The following is a 13958-nucleotide window of genomic DNA, read 5'->3' as shown; positions in this document are numbered from 1 at the left end:
TATATCTATTACTATCATATTGGTAAATTTCATGGGGATACTCCAATTTTTGCAAAAATGTTTCTTCTAGAGCTATATGATATAGTGGTCCGATCCCAAAGATTTTCATACTTTATCTCACCCGGGTAAAAAAAAGCTCCCAAAAAAAATTTCATCCCGATAGCTCTTAAGATGGCTGAATAAAACGCGTACGCACCGACGGACAGACGGACAGACGGTCAGACGGACAGATGGACAGACGGACATGGCTATATCGACTTAGCTTCTCATGCTGATCAAGAATATATATACTTTATGGGGTCGGAAACGTCTCCTTCTGTGCGTTACAAACATCTGACCAATTTTATAATACCCTCTGCAAGGGTATAAAAATTAGGACCTCAGTTTTCGCAATGTCGAGTTAAGAAGAAATTGGGAAATGCGTATTATTTATTTGAAACTTTGCAGGGGAAAGAAATTGGAACTTATCATGCGAAGGACATTCGACCTTAAAATTCCAGTTAATCTTCCTCCTGGTGGTTGTCAGAATTACCTGTGTTTGTAATGGTTGCGTGTAAATTTAAATACTAATTATCCGACGCATATTGGAGTTTATCGCAAACTATCGAGTGCGATCAAAAATATGTGTCGAATTCATAACCGTTTATAGAAATAATGCATCTCTGTAGAAGCTTTGCAGCGTAACCGCAGCAAACTTCATAAAGGGAAAGCTTTGAGAATAGAAGGGCATTTCCCTATATATACCATTGTATATAAGAACCTTCCACCCGCACTTCCACCTCTTTTCATTATTCTGGCTTAACGACGAATTGCTTTCATTCCCCGAAGAATAAAGTGAACAGTTAAAATTTTTTTGTGAAAATCAGCAAATAATTAAAATCACTCGGGTTTAATCAAATATTCGTAAGCCCAGAAACAAACCAAAAAGGAAAAGGCAGTTGGAATAATTAAATTATTTGGATACCAATCTCGACCCAGATGCATAGGAGGAGTGAGCCTAACCTAAAGACCTCGTGGTTAACCCTATAACCATGGGTTATTCAGCCTACACATTATATTCTTTTTACAAGGTATGTCGGCCAGAAAATTTTTTTTTTGACATTCGTCTAAAATCACATTATTTGATCTAGGAAAAATTTACGTAAATTTTGGCATAATCTGTCATAGGCCTATCACCAACACCACATGGCCAAGACGACAATTCAATCAAACTCTATGGAAGGAGATAATTTAATCGCTGATGTTAAACATCAGTCAACAGTGACGTCATAGTTTAACCAGTTTAAATGTTAGCTGTCACAAGGCAAAAATTCGTGTGTAAAAGTACAGAAAGTTATAAAGTGGTCATACAGAAAATTTTTGTTTGTAAATGAACATACTCAGTTACAAAAATTATTGGAAAAAAAATATTAATTTTAGTTGTCGGGGTTGTAAACGAAAATAATTGTAATTGCAGAAGAAACGAAAATTTTTATTGAAATTAAAAGTGTAAATTCTATAACGGATAGAAAGATACCCTTTTTCAGCGCACCTATGTTAGAGTCAATTTTTTTTTATGAGTTTGTTTGTCGGTATTAAGCATTTAAAACACTAATAGAATCGTATAATTCATTAAAACAAAACCATAAAAAGTATATTTAAAAACATCAAAAACAAACACATGATCCTGCTGCTGAAAGCCGTCATCGGTGGACTTTCCAAAAACGTAAGTGTATTCTTTTTATCTCTTTTACCTTTTTACCGCTAGAACGCATAACATATGGTGATTAAGATTAAAGTGCAAAAGAAAAAAAAGGTTTGACGACCACATATACCTATGTTATGCTGGTCACTCGCTATTATTGTTTTCTTTTATTTGGTTTATGCATTCTACATTTTATTTGCCTTTGTCTCACATACAAACTACACTTACAAATGATCGTGAAATTTTGAATTAAATGAAATAAAAATTATTAAAAGATATAGGTGCTATCAATTATTCGGTGTCGCGATTAATTTTTTTTGAATAACCTTGTAAAAAATTTTAACCATTTTATTGCATCAGTCTGCATCACGATTAAATGCGGGGTAAAATGCGGGGGCTTGTTCATATAGTTTACAGTAATCATTAAAAAAAAAAAAAAAAAAAAAACAAAAACATGTAATACAATAGTTAATAATGAAGCGTAGATTTAAGTAAAGTACCGGGAGAATTTATATACGGTGGATAGAAAGAAAATGCCCTTTGCGAATGAAATTGTTTTTGAAGAATAAGTAAATAAGAAAAATGTATTTTGAATAGCAGTTTAAGTTCCCACAACATGATAATCATAAAAATGATGAAATAGAATGTGCATTTGGGGTCCTTTAACATATCATAATTTTTGTCTTTTGTTATTGGCCATGGACGGGAGGGTATAGATGCACAATGGCAGCCAACATCTAAGCCATACTAGAGCTAGACATCATACATTGGGAGACGTTCGCGTTAGATAGCTAGTTGATTAACTTAGCGGTATTTTTTTTGTCCTGTTATTTGAGACATTAAAAAGCCAGAGGTTTGTTCATTTTTTTGAGAATGCAGTTCTCTCTTTTAGTTTCATTAGGGACTCTATAATAAATTATATGTAGCGCGATGTTTCGAAAACTGCAGCAACAACCCATCCCATCCGGAAGAGCTACGGTTACAAATTAGGGTCCCGATCCGCTGCAAGATCGGAATATCACGGTGTCAGTTTTTAAGAAACACAACACTACCCTGCTACAATACATAATTTTGGCGCCCAACACGAGGGACACACAAGTCAAGTTCAACGTTTATATTGTGATGTGTAATGTGACTCGTCAAAGGGAAGTTGTTTATTAATTTATTTGCACAGTGTATGGAATTTGAGCTGTTTAGCAGAAGCTGATGGTTGTCAACCAACACTTTAGTAAAATTATTTAGTTAAAAGTCAAGAACCGAAAAAAATATAGAGCACTTTTTTTTAATTCGCTCAGGTTTAAAGCCTAGACGTATCACAATTAGCTCGTTTTGCCTTCACAGTGAATTTAATTTTCTTTAATTGGGAGACGTACTAGTCGCGATTTGATTTATATATATATATATTATTACTATTTGCAAGCATTCATTTCACAAAGCTTGTATCCTAAATTATATAAAAGAAAAAGAAGAATGTCCAGCGTGTCTTACTAAAGTGCAGGAGAAGGACTTAAAGGTAATTAAAATAATCCAACAAGGAAAAACAATTCGTCACCAGATCCTTTGCACGTAGCGTAAATGAAGACCCAAGAACAGAAGAGCTCATAAACGTAAACGTTATTGAAGCACAAATACACAACACAAGTCAAGCCGGCTTATTACCATTAGATGCAGGGAATAGTACGCAACATGGAGAAGTTTCGCAATCAATTCCCAGACCAATTCGTCAAAGAGGTAGGCCAAGTCGTCGAAGGAACACACGACGTCCCGTTAATCAGCCCTTACGTAACGAAATAAATAGAGCGGAAATGGAATCTCCCATTCAGCAGACAGTAGAACGGGTTATTTCTTCAATAAGTAGCAACGCGAAACAAAACAGTCATATTCGACTAAACAGATCGCAGAGTAGTAGCAGAAGAACTCATTATCAATTAATAGGCACAAACAAAGTGGCTGAGGTGATTCAGAAGTGGGGAATCCATTTTGATGGATCTTCTAACGAAACTTTCGAAGGTTTTTACGAAGCAATATGTCAATTAATGGATCGATTGCCTACAAGATTGGAAGAAGACGAATTAGTAGAAATTGTACAAGAGAATTTATTAGCTGATCTAAAGGATCGACTACTTCCAACTAAGTCCAATTATGAAATAAGGGAACAAATAAGAGCTCTCAAACAGAAACCGGGAGAAACTTTCGAAGGTTTTGACGAAGCAATATGTCAATTAATGGATCGATTACCTACAAGATTGGAAGAAGATTAGTAGAAATTGTAAAAGGGAATTTATTAGCTGATCTAAAGGATCGACTACTTTTCGAGGAAATACGGTCAATCAGTAACCTACGTCATCTTGTACAAAAGAGAGAGAATTTTCTTAAATAATCGAGTCGTATCAAGTTTTCAAATACACGAGGAAAAGAGATAGGATCACACCGAGTATATGCATTAGAGGAAGTAGGAGAAGAAGCAAGCACAATTGAAGGTCATTCTCAAGTTGCAGCTCTGCAGAAAAACACTGAGAAATTATCTTGTTGGAACTGTTGTACTCAAGGCCATAAGTGGGAAGATTGTTTAAAAGAGAGAAGAATATTTTGTTACGGGTGCGGTACGCCTAACATTTATAAGCCCAATTGTGTGAACTGCAAGAAGCGTTCGGAAAACCGGCAAGTAGGGGGATCCCAGTCAGTGAGGCTGTCCCACAACCAATAGAAACCAAAAAACCAAGCCTATCTGATTATTTTCATCAATCTAAAACAGATAGTCAAATAGAGAATAGCTCACATGTTAATCATAACCTTAGGTTTTTGCCTTATCACAAAAAATGGAAAAACTATTTAGAAGTTAAGAACAGAATTTTTGAAATTTAAATGCATGGGTTCCAATGTGAAAACAGCTGATGCAAAGCAGTTCCAGTAGAGTAGTTCAGTAGAACGCGTATCTGAGTTTTAATTAGATAAAGAAACAGAAACATGTCCGTTAACTGAAAAGAGTTGCAACAATTAGAGATAGTTAAGGAGTTTTTTCCTAACTTTGAAAAACAGGGCCTGGGTCGCAATTCTTTGCTAGAACACCACATTGATGTAGGTGAGGCCAAACCAGTAAAGCAGAGCAGTAAAGCAGATATTATCCGGTAAGTCCTGCAGTAGAAAAGCTTTTATACCAAGAAGTAGATAGAATGATAAGCCTAGGAGTAATAGAACCATCTCAAAGTGCTTGGAGCTCTCCAATGAGAATGGTAGTGAAGCCTAGCAAAGTGAGTTTATGCCTGGACGCACGAAAGGTGAATGACGTAACTCACAAAGATGCATACCCATTGCAAAGCATTGATGGTACATTTGCTAGATTACCGAAAGCAAATATCATTTCAAAACTTGATTTAAAAGACGCTTATTGGCAGATATGTCTAACAGAGCAATCAAAGGCGTTAACAGTATTCACAGTTCCGGGAAGGCCATTGTATCAGTTTACAGTTATGCCTTTTGGACTCTGTAATGACGCAACAACCATGTGTCGCCTGATGGACGAAATTATTCAACCAGAGTTACGTCATTGTGCTTTTGGTTATCTTGATGACCTATGCATTGTAACATCGATTTTCAGTCTCATTTAGCAGTTCTGGTAATAATAGCTGAACAATTTCGTAAAGCCAATTTGACGCTTAACTTGGCCAAGAGCCAATTCTGTGTGACAAAAATAAATTATTTGGGCTATGTAATAGATAGCGGAGGAATTTCCACAGATCCTTCTACGATTTCCTGTATTTTAAATTGGCCAACGCCGAAGAGTTTGAAGCAAGTTCGTGGGTTTTTAGGAGTTTGTGGTTGGTACAGAAGATTATCAGAAATTTTGCAGAAATTAGCTGCCCGATTACCGATATACTGGCTACAAAAAAAACATTCAAGTGGACTTTAGAGGCACAGGAAGCTTAAATCTCTTTTAACCACGGCTCCGGTATTAGCAAATCCAAATTTCGATCAGAAATTTTTCGTGCATTGTGATGCGTGCGATAAAGGGGTTGGAGCAGTTTTGGTTCATTTGTCCGATAATCAAGAAGAAAAGCCTATAGCATACATGTCTTAGAAACTAAGCAAGGCGCAAAGAAATTATAGCGTAACAAAACGTGAATGTTTAGCGGTCATTCTAGCCATAGAAAAGTTTTGATGTTATTTGGAGTTACAGGAGTTCGAAGTTGTGACGGATCACTCAAGTTTATTATGGCGAATGAGACAACAAACGTATCAGGACGATTAGCCAGATGGATATTACGTTTACAAGCGTTTAAGTTAACGATTTCACACCGAAAGGAAAAGATCATATAGTTCCAGATGCTTTGTCAAGCAGATGCTTTTTGGGAAGCAGATATAGAATCTCTGGAAAAGATGGAACCAATAATAGATTTGGAATCATCAGCTTTTTTAGATAAGGAATATTTAGAACTCAAACAAAGGGTGTGAGAATTTAGAAAAATTCCCAGACTTACAAGTGAAGCACAAATTTGTATATATTCGAACCGAACATTCACGTGGAAGCAAAGAAGATAATTCGTACTGCTGGAAATTATGGGTACCGGAAAAATTAAGATTAATAGCCATAGAACAAGCTCATGATAATTTGTTATCGGCACATGGAGGGGTCCAAAAAACTATAGAGCGATTAAGGAGAAATTTATTTTGGTCAGGAATTTCGAAACAGGTTCGAGAATATATAAGCACTTGTATCACCTGTAAAGAAACGAAAGCTCCCAACAAAATATTAAGACCTCCCATGGGAGTACAAAGTGTTTCAGTCAGACCGTTTCAAAAATTGTATATTGACTTACTAGGACCATACCGGCGAAGTAAATCAGGGCATATTGGTTTGCTTATAGTTCTTGATCATTTTAGCAGATTCCATTGGCTTTGCCCAATGAAAAAATTTACATCAAATTTGATTCAGGAATTTTTAGAAAAGCAAATCTTTCACTGTTATGGAGTACCAGAAATTATTATCAGCGACAATGGATCCCAGTTCAAGGCGGTTGCCTTTGAAGCCTTTCGATCTAAATAAGCAATTAAGCATATTTTACTGCGCTATACTCACCGTAGAGTAACGCAGCTGAAAGAGTTAATAGATCGCTATTGTGTGCGGTGCGCTCATATTTAAAACAGGATCAACGAGAATGGGATAAATATTTAACACATATATCTTGTTCTCCTTGGTCAGCACTTCATCAGTCTCTAGGATGTTCACCATATACCAATATATCAATAGAAAAGTTCAAATTTTCATATTCTAGAGAAATTTCATCTTTTAAAATCAGTGTTCCCTTTGAGTTCTTTGACTGTATCTGCAGTTCTAGCTTCTGGCCGAAAAGCTTAATTGTGAAGGAGTTTACATCCAGAAAAAAGAAGACACGGGGCCAAACAAGGATTCCTTCACCATCTATTCCTCTTTCTTCCTCATCTATTCCACTCCTTCCTTATCTATTCCTTCTTCTACTCTATCAAAAAACTAACAACTTCCTTCTCTGTCGGCTATCAGAATGTCAGAGGCCTTAATACTAAACTTACTAAACTCTTTGTAGATAGTCTGTCTTTTGATTTTGACCTAATTGTCTTTACTGAGACTTGGTTAAAACCTGACGTTTTTGACGCCACAGTTCTACCCTCTAATTTCAATATTTTTAGACGTGATCGTACTGATCGTAGGGGTGGTGGAGTTCTTATTGCTGTAGATTCCGCCCTATCATCGGGTCTGATAACAATACCTGTCTCAAGTACTATCGAATTTATATGCGTTAAGGTATCTTTTAGTCGTTTTTCCATTTTTGTTACCTGTTCTTACATTCCACCCCAATCGGAATGGCCAACCTATTTACTACACTTAGATTCTATTAAATTTATAGTTGAACTACTTTCTGACAGAGACTTATTAATTGTCCTAGGGGACTTTAACCTGCCCACTATGACTTGGTCAACAGTTAATGGTAGCAAAACGTTGCTGCCCTCTGGGTGTCATGATTTTATTGATGGTCTGCTTGAGCTTTCGTTGGCCCAGCTGAATTCGATTTCTAATACGTCTGGCAGATTTCTGGATCTGATTTTTACTTCTGATCCTAGCTTTTGTGAAGTATCTAGAACTAGTCCAATGGTGTTACCAGAGGATAGTTATCATCCAACTTTAGAGTTATCTATTGAGTTTCCCAGCCGCGAGCCCATCTCCGAGTGTGATCCTACGGTAAGCACCCGATGTTTTCGGAAGACTGACTTTGTCGCACTAAACAATGCCTTTCTTAATACCGATTGGACTAATTTATACACTTGTACGGATATGAATTCCGCCATTTCTTTATTTTATACCACTGTTGACTCGATCTTTAATGACTGTGTACCCCTAGTGTCTCCTGTGGTGACGCAAAAATCACCATGGTTTACGCGGGGGCTGTCAAAACTGAAGAATCTTAAGTCTAGGTATTACAAAAAATATAAAGTCACGGGTCTATCATCGGATCTGTCTCGTTACTTGGTTGCTAAATCGAATTTTATTGTTTCTAATTCAAAATGCTATAATAATTACTTACAACGTTGCAAGTTGCAATTCTCCGAAAATCCTAAAGAGTTCTATAGTTTCGTTAACTCAAAGCGAAATTCTGTCTCCCTTCCATCGTTTGCAGTTTTTAATAATGATTCGGCCTCTTCTGATCAATCTATTTCTAATTTATTTGCTAACTTCTTCTCGACTACGTACATATCTACTAAGTACAACTCTAGCCAGATATATCCATATCCTATAACGAAATCCAACTGTATTCTTAATCCTATTATAACGCAAAGTTCGGTAGCTAAGGAACTAATGACGATTAAGCCGGTATACTCACCGGGCCCAGACGGTATTCCCGCTTGTGTCCTGAGGTTCTGTGCGGAGTCATTGTGCTCGCCTTTACTTAAGCTTTTTGAGTTGTCCGTTACACTGTCCGAGTTTCCAACTATATGGAAGGATTCGTTCATTTTACCTCTTCACAAATGTGGCAATAAATCCGACGTCACTAATTACAGAGGAATTTCTAAATTGTCAGCGATACCTAAACTGTTTGAGAAAATTATGACGTCTCAAATACAGCATTTCTGTAAATCTATTTTTTCGCCATACCAGCATGGGTTTGTCAAGAATAGGTCTACCACAACTAACCTTTTACAGTTTACATCTTTTGTAATCCAAGGTTTTAAGAAACAAAAGCAAACTGATGTTATATATACGGATTTCAGTAAGGCTTTCGATTCGGTAAACCATGCCTTACTATTACATAAGCTGAATTTAGTTGGCTTTCCGGATGCTCTGCTTGCTTGGATTTTACAATATCTAAGCAATAGGAGGCAGAGGGTTCTTTTTAGGTCCTCTCTTTCTAAGATCATTTGTGTTGAATCGGGAGTCCCACAGGGCAGTCACCTTGGCCCATTATTATTTACCATTTTTATTAATGATCTCCCCACCGTTCTTTTAAATTCCAGAGTTCTTATGTATGCCGATGATGTAAAAATCGCTAATCGCATCGTAGACTCTCTCTCATGTCATACCTTGCAAGCTGACCTGAATGCTTTTCAGGGGTGGTGTAGGACTAACTTGTTATCTCTAAACTGTTCTAAGTGCAAAGTTATGTCTTTTTATAGAGGTTCTCCCCAATTAACGAGTTACTTTTTAAATAATTTCCCGTTAGAAAAAATTAATAATACTTCCTTGGTTGTAAAAGATTTGGGGATCTTAATCGACCACAAACTTAGTTTTAATCAGCATATATCGACTACTGTTAGTAGGGCTAAGAGTGTTCTTGGCTTTATGAAGCGCTGGTCGAAGGAGTTCAAGGATCCATATATTACCAAAATACTTTTTACTTCTTTAGTCCGCCCCATATTAGAATATGGATCTTGTGTTTGGTCTCCTCAATATGAGTTTTATCAAAACAAATTAGAATCTGTACAAAAACAGTTTTTACTCTTTGCCCTTCGTGATTTGCGCTGGGATCCAACTGTACAACTTCCATCTTATTCTAGTCGACTTCAGTTAATTAACCTTCCTTCTTTAACTAATCGTAGAACAATGCTTGGTGTAACTTTTCTTTACAAACTTTTGAATGGTGAGATTGACTCTTCCGAGCTGTTGAGCCAAATTAACATTTCTGTTCCATCTAGAAGGACCCGCAATTTCACACCGCTTATACTTCCCACTTGCACAACTAACTATTCTCTGCATGAACCTTTTCGTATACTATGTAGTGACTACAACAGACTTTGGCACGTTATCGGTTCCGAAACATCGCTTCCGGGTATTAAAACTGCGATCTTGTCATTCCTCGCTCGTAATTAGTTGTAATCATCTTTATTTATACCTATCCTGTTTTCTTTTTATATGTAACCTATTATCTCATTACATTTAATATTTTCTATTTCTTTAGTTTAATTTATGTTTATATATGTAATACGCCTATGCCCTTAGGTCGGAGTGGGTAGAGGTTGTAACATTAACTTTACTTAGGGTCATTCGTAACAGGCCCGGGCCTGGTGTCATATGGGCCACTTGTTCGTACTGAGCGTTGTACGACTACGTCTATATATAAGGGCTCTATTTGGATTCAATATGATAAATCATGGCGACGAATATAAACTTTTGAGAAATTTACAATTGTTAGAAGAATCCATACCCTTTAGTAGAACAGATACGCTTACCTTGATTCGTAAGGATATTCAAGACAATAGTAAAAAAGCATACGAATGTAATGTAAAGCAATACAATTTAAGATCCAGTCCCGTTTCATTTAAGGTCGGCCAAGAAGTTTTTAAAAGAAATTTTAACTTGAGCAATTTTAGTCAGAACTATAATAAAAAATTAGGGCCTCAGTTCTCGCAATGTCGAGTTAAGAAGAAATTGGGAAATGCGTATTATTTATTGGAAACTTTGCAGGGGAAAGAAATTGGAACTTATCATGCGAAGGACATTCGACCTTAAAATTCCAGTTAATCTTCCTCCTGGTGGTTGTCAGAATTACCTGTGTTTGTAATGGTTGCGTGTAAATTTAAATACTAATTATCCGACGCATATTTGAGTTTATCGCAAACTATCGAGTGCGATCAAAAATATGTGTCGAATTCATAACCGTTTATAGAAATAATGCATCTCTGTAGAAGCTTTGCAGCGTAACCGCAGCTAACTTCATAAAGGGAAAGCTTTGAGAATAGAAGGGCATTTCCCTATATATACCATTGTATATAATAACCTTCCACCCGCACTTCCACCTCTTTTCATTATTCTGCCTTAACGACGAATTGCTTTCATTCCCCGAAGAATAAAGTGAACAGTTAAAATTTTTTTGTGAAAATCAGCAAATAATTAAAATCACTCGGGTTTAATCAAATATTCGTAAGCCCAGAAACAAACCAAAAAGGAAAAGGCAGTTGGAATAATTAAATTTTTTTGGATACCAATCTCGACCCAGAGGCATAGGAGGCGTGAGCCTAACCTAAAGACCTCGTGGTTAACCCTATAACCATGGGTTATTCAGCCTACACATTATATTCTTTTTACAAGGTATGTCGGCCAGAAAATTTTTTTTTGACATTCGTCTAAAATCACATTATTTGATCTAGGAAAAATTTACGTAAATTTTGGCATAATCTGTCATAGGCCTATCACCAACACCACATGGCCAAGACGACAATTCAATCAAACTCTATGGAAGGAGATAATTTAATCGCTGATGTTAAACATCAGTCAACAGTGACGTCATAGTTTGACAAGTTTAAATGTTAGCTGTCACAAGGCGAAAATTCGTGTGTAAAAGTACAGAAAATTATAAAGTGGTCATACAGAAAATTTTTGTTTGTAAATGAACATACTCAGTTACAAAAATTATTGGAAAAAAAATATTAATTTCTTGTCGGGGTTGTAAACGAAAATAATTGTAATTGCAGAAGAAACGAAAATTTTATTGAAATTAAAAGTGTAAATTCTATAACGGATAGAAAGATACCCTTTTTCAGCGCACCTATGTTAGAGTCAATTTTTTTTGTGAGTTTGTGTGTCGGTATTAAGCATTTAAAACACTAATAGAATCGTATAATTCATTAAAACAAAACCATAAAAAGTATATTTAAAAACCTTAAAAACAAACACATGATCCAGCTGCTGAAAGCCTTCATCGGTGGACTCTTCAAAAACGTAAGTGTATTCTTTTTATCACTTTTACCTTTTTACCTCTAGAGCGCATAACATTTGGTGATTAAGATTAAAATGCAAAAGAAAAAAAAGGTTTGACGACCACATATACTTATGTATGTTTGTCTCACATACAAACTACACTTACAAATGATCGTGAAATTTTGAATTAAATTAAATAAAAATTATTAAAAGATATAGGTGCTGTTGGAAAACTAGACAAAGCTATTCAATAAAGAATACTGTAGTTTATTTTATGTTTTATATTATGATGTCTTTTATTTTCTTTGAATATATTTTCGTTGCAACATCACACCACTTGTTTACACTAAGACGGTTTTCACAAAAAAAAAAAAATTCAGTGGGACCAGATGTAGTTACTTGATAAATAATCTCTATGTTAAATCACCACGTTAGAAGTGTTGCATAATGTTATTATTGAAATAAGGGTATTCCAATAGGTGCTATCAATTATTCGGTGTCGCGAATAATTTTTTTTGAATAACCTTGACCAAAATTTTTACTACTTTATTGCATCAGTCTGCATCACGATTAAATGCGGGGTAAAATCTGGTTGTTCATATAATTTACAGTAATCATTAAAAAAAAAAAAAAAAAAAAAAAAAACATGTAATACAATAGTTAATAATGAAGCGTAGATTTGAGTAAAGTAAGTAATTTATATGCGGTGAATAGAAAGAAAATGCCCTTTGCGAATGAAATTGTTTTTGAAGAATAAGTAAATAAGAAAAATGTATTTTGAATAGCAGTTTAAGTTCCCACAACATGATAATCATAAAAATGATGAAATAGAATGTGCATTTGGGGTGGTTTAACATATCATAATTTTTGTCTTTTGTTATTGGCCATGGACGGGAGGGTATAGATGCATAATGGCAGCCAACATCTAAGCCATACTAGAGGTAGACATCATACATTGGGAGGAGTTCGCGTTAGATAGCTAGTTGATTAACTTAGCGATATTTTTTTTTGTCCTGTTATTTGAGACATTAAAAAGTCAGACGTTTGTTCATTTTTTTTCGAGAATGCAGTTCTCTCTTTTAGTTTCATTAGGTACTCTATAATAAATTATATGTAGCGCGATGTTTCGAAAACTGCAGCAACAACCCATCCCACCCGGAAGAGCTACGGTTACAAATTAGGGTCCCGACCCGCTGTAAGATCGGAATATCACGGTGTCAGTTTTTAAGAGAACCAACATTACCCTGCTACAATACACGTTTCAGTGTTTTGGTATAGACCATATACTTGAGTCGGGCGGTGATTGCGACCGCTTTCAACCGCGATAAGATTATCCACAACAACATGCACACAGACACACACTCACACACACACATACACACACAAACAAGACCCATACCAGCACGAACACCATTAACAACAACAACAAGAATCAAAACCACTTACAGGAAATACAACTCGGCCGATGGAACAGGCTGCTCCTGCTTTTCATTTTGCCCGATCTCCCTTAGGTGCTGCTGGTCCATAGTCATTGGGCTGACCAATTTGGACGTTTTACCCAAACTGGAGGCAACACAATAGGGCTGCCAATCCGGTTGACATTCGGACCAGGGCAACGGTGCACGAAACGAGTCATACAAATAACTAAAGATTATACCCATTATGGCCACATAGTAGGTGGTAACCAAAGATATCGATATGACCTGACCAATTCCAACACCTAGAGCAATCCAGTTAATATGAATGCGTTTGATAGCCAAAAAGTGCAACAATGATAATGACGACGATGTTGATGATGATGATGATGTTGATAAAAATTATGGCATCCGACTTGAATAAATAATTTTATGCTTGACAAACAAAGGCAGGGCAAAACGAATCTTAATAATCCTTAATTTTAGACCACTTTTGGATATATAAATTCAAATTCAAGGCCCCCATCGAAACGATAATGGTTGCTGAAGTTTTGATTTGGAATTAGGATCTCTTTTTCACATACTGAATTTAATATTTCATTTATATTTTAAATTTAAGTCATTCTTGTATTTCAAGTAGTTTTTAGCTGAATTTTTGAATTCAAACACTTTGATGTGGTAAAAGGGATGACTT

At 35.9% G+C, this 13958-nt stretch overlaps 1 pseudogene; it reads right to left on the bottom strand.

The window, feature by feature from the left end:
- The window catches only part of LOC6637796, a 29245-nt pseudogene that overhangs the window by 14684 nt on the left and 603 nt on the right, over nucleotides 1-13958 (bottom strand).

This window comes from Drosophila willistoni, unplaced genomic scaffold, assembly GCF_018902025.1.
Source record: "Drosophila willistoni isolate 14030-0811.24 unplaced genomic scaffold, UCI_dwil_1.1 Seg253, whole genome shotgun sequence".
In the NCBI taxonomy this organism is placed as follows: domain Eukaryota; kingdom Metazoa; phylum Arthropoda; class Insecta; order Diptera; family Drosophilidae; genus Drosophila; species Drosophila willistoni.
The sequence above is the reverse complement of the archived record's forward strand: the minus strand, read 5'-3'. Positions and strand labels throughout refer to the sequence as shown.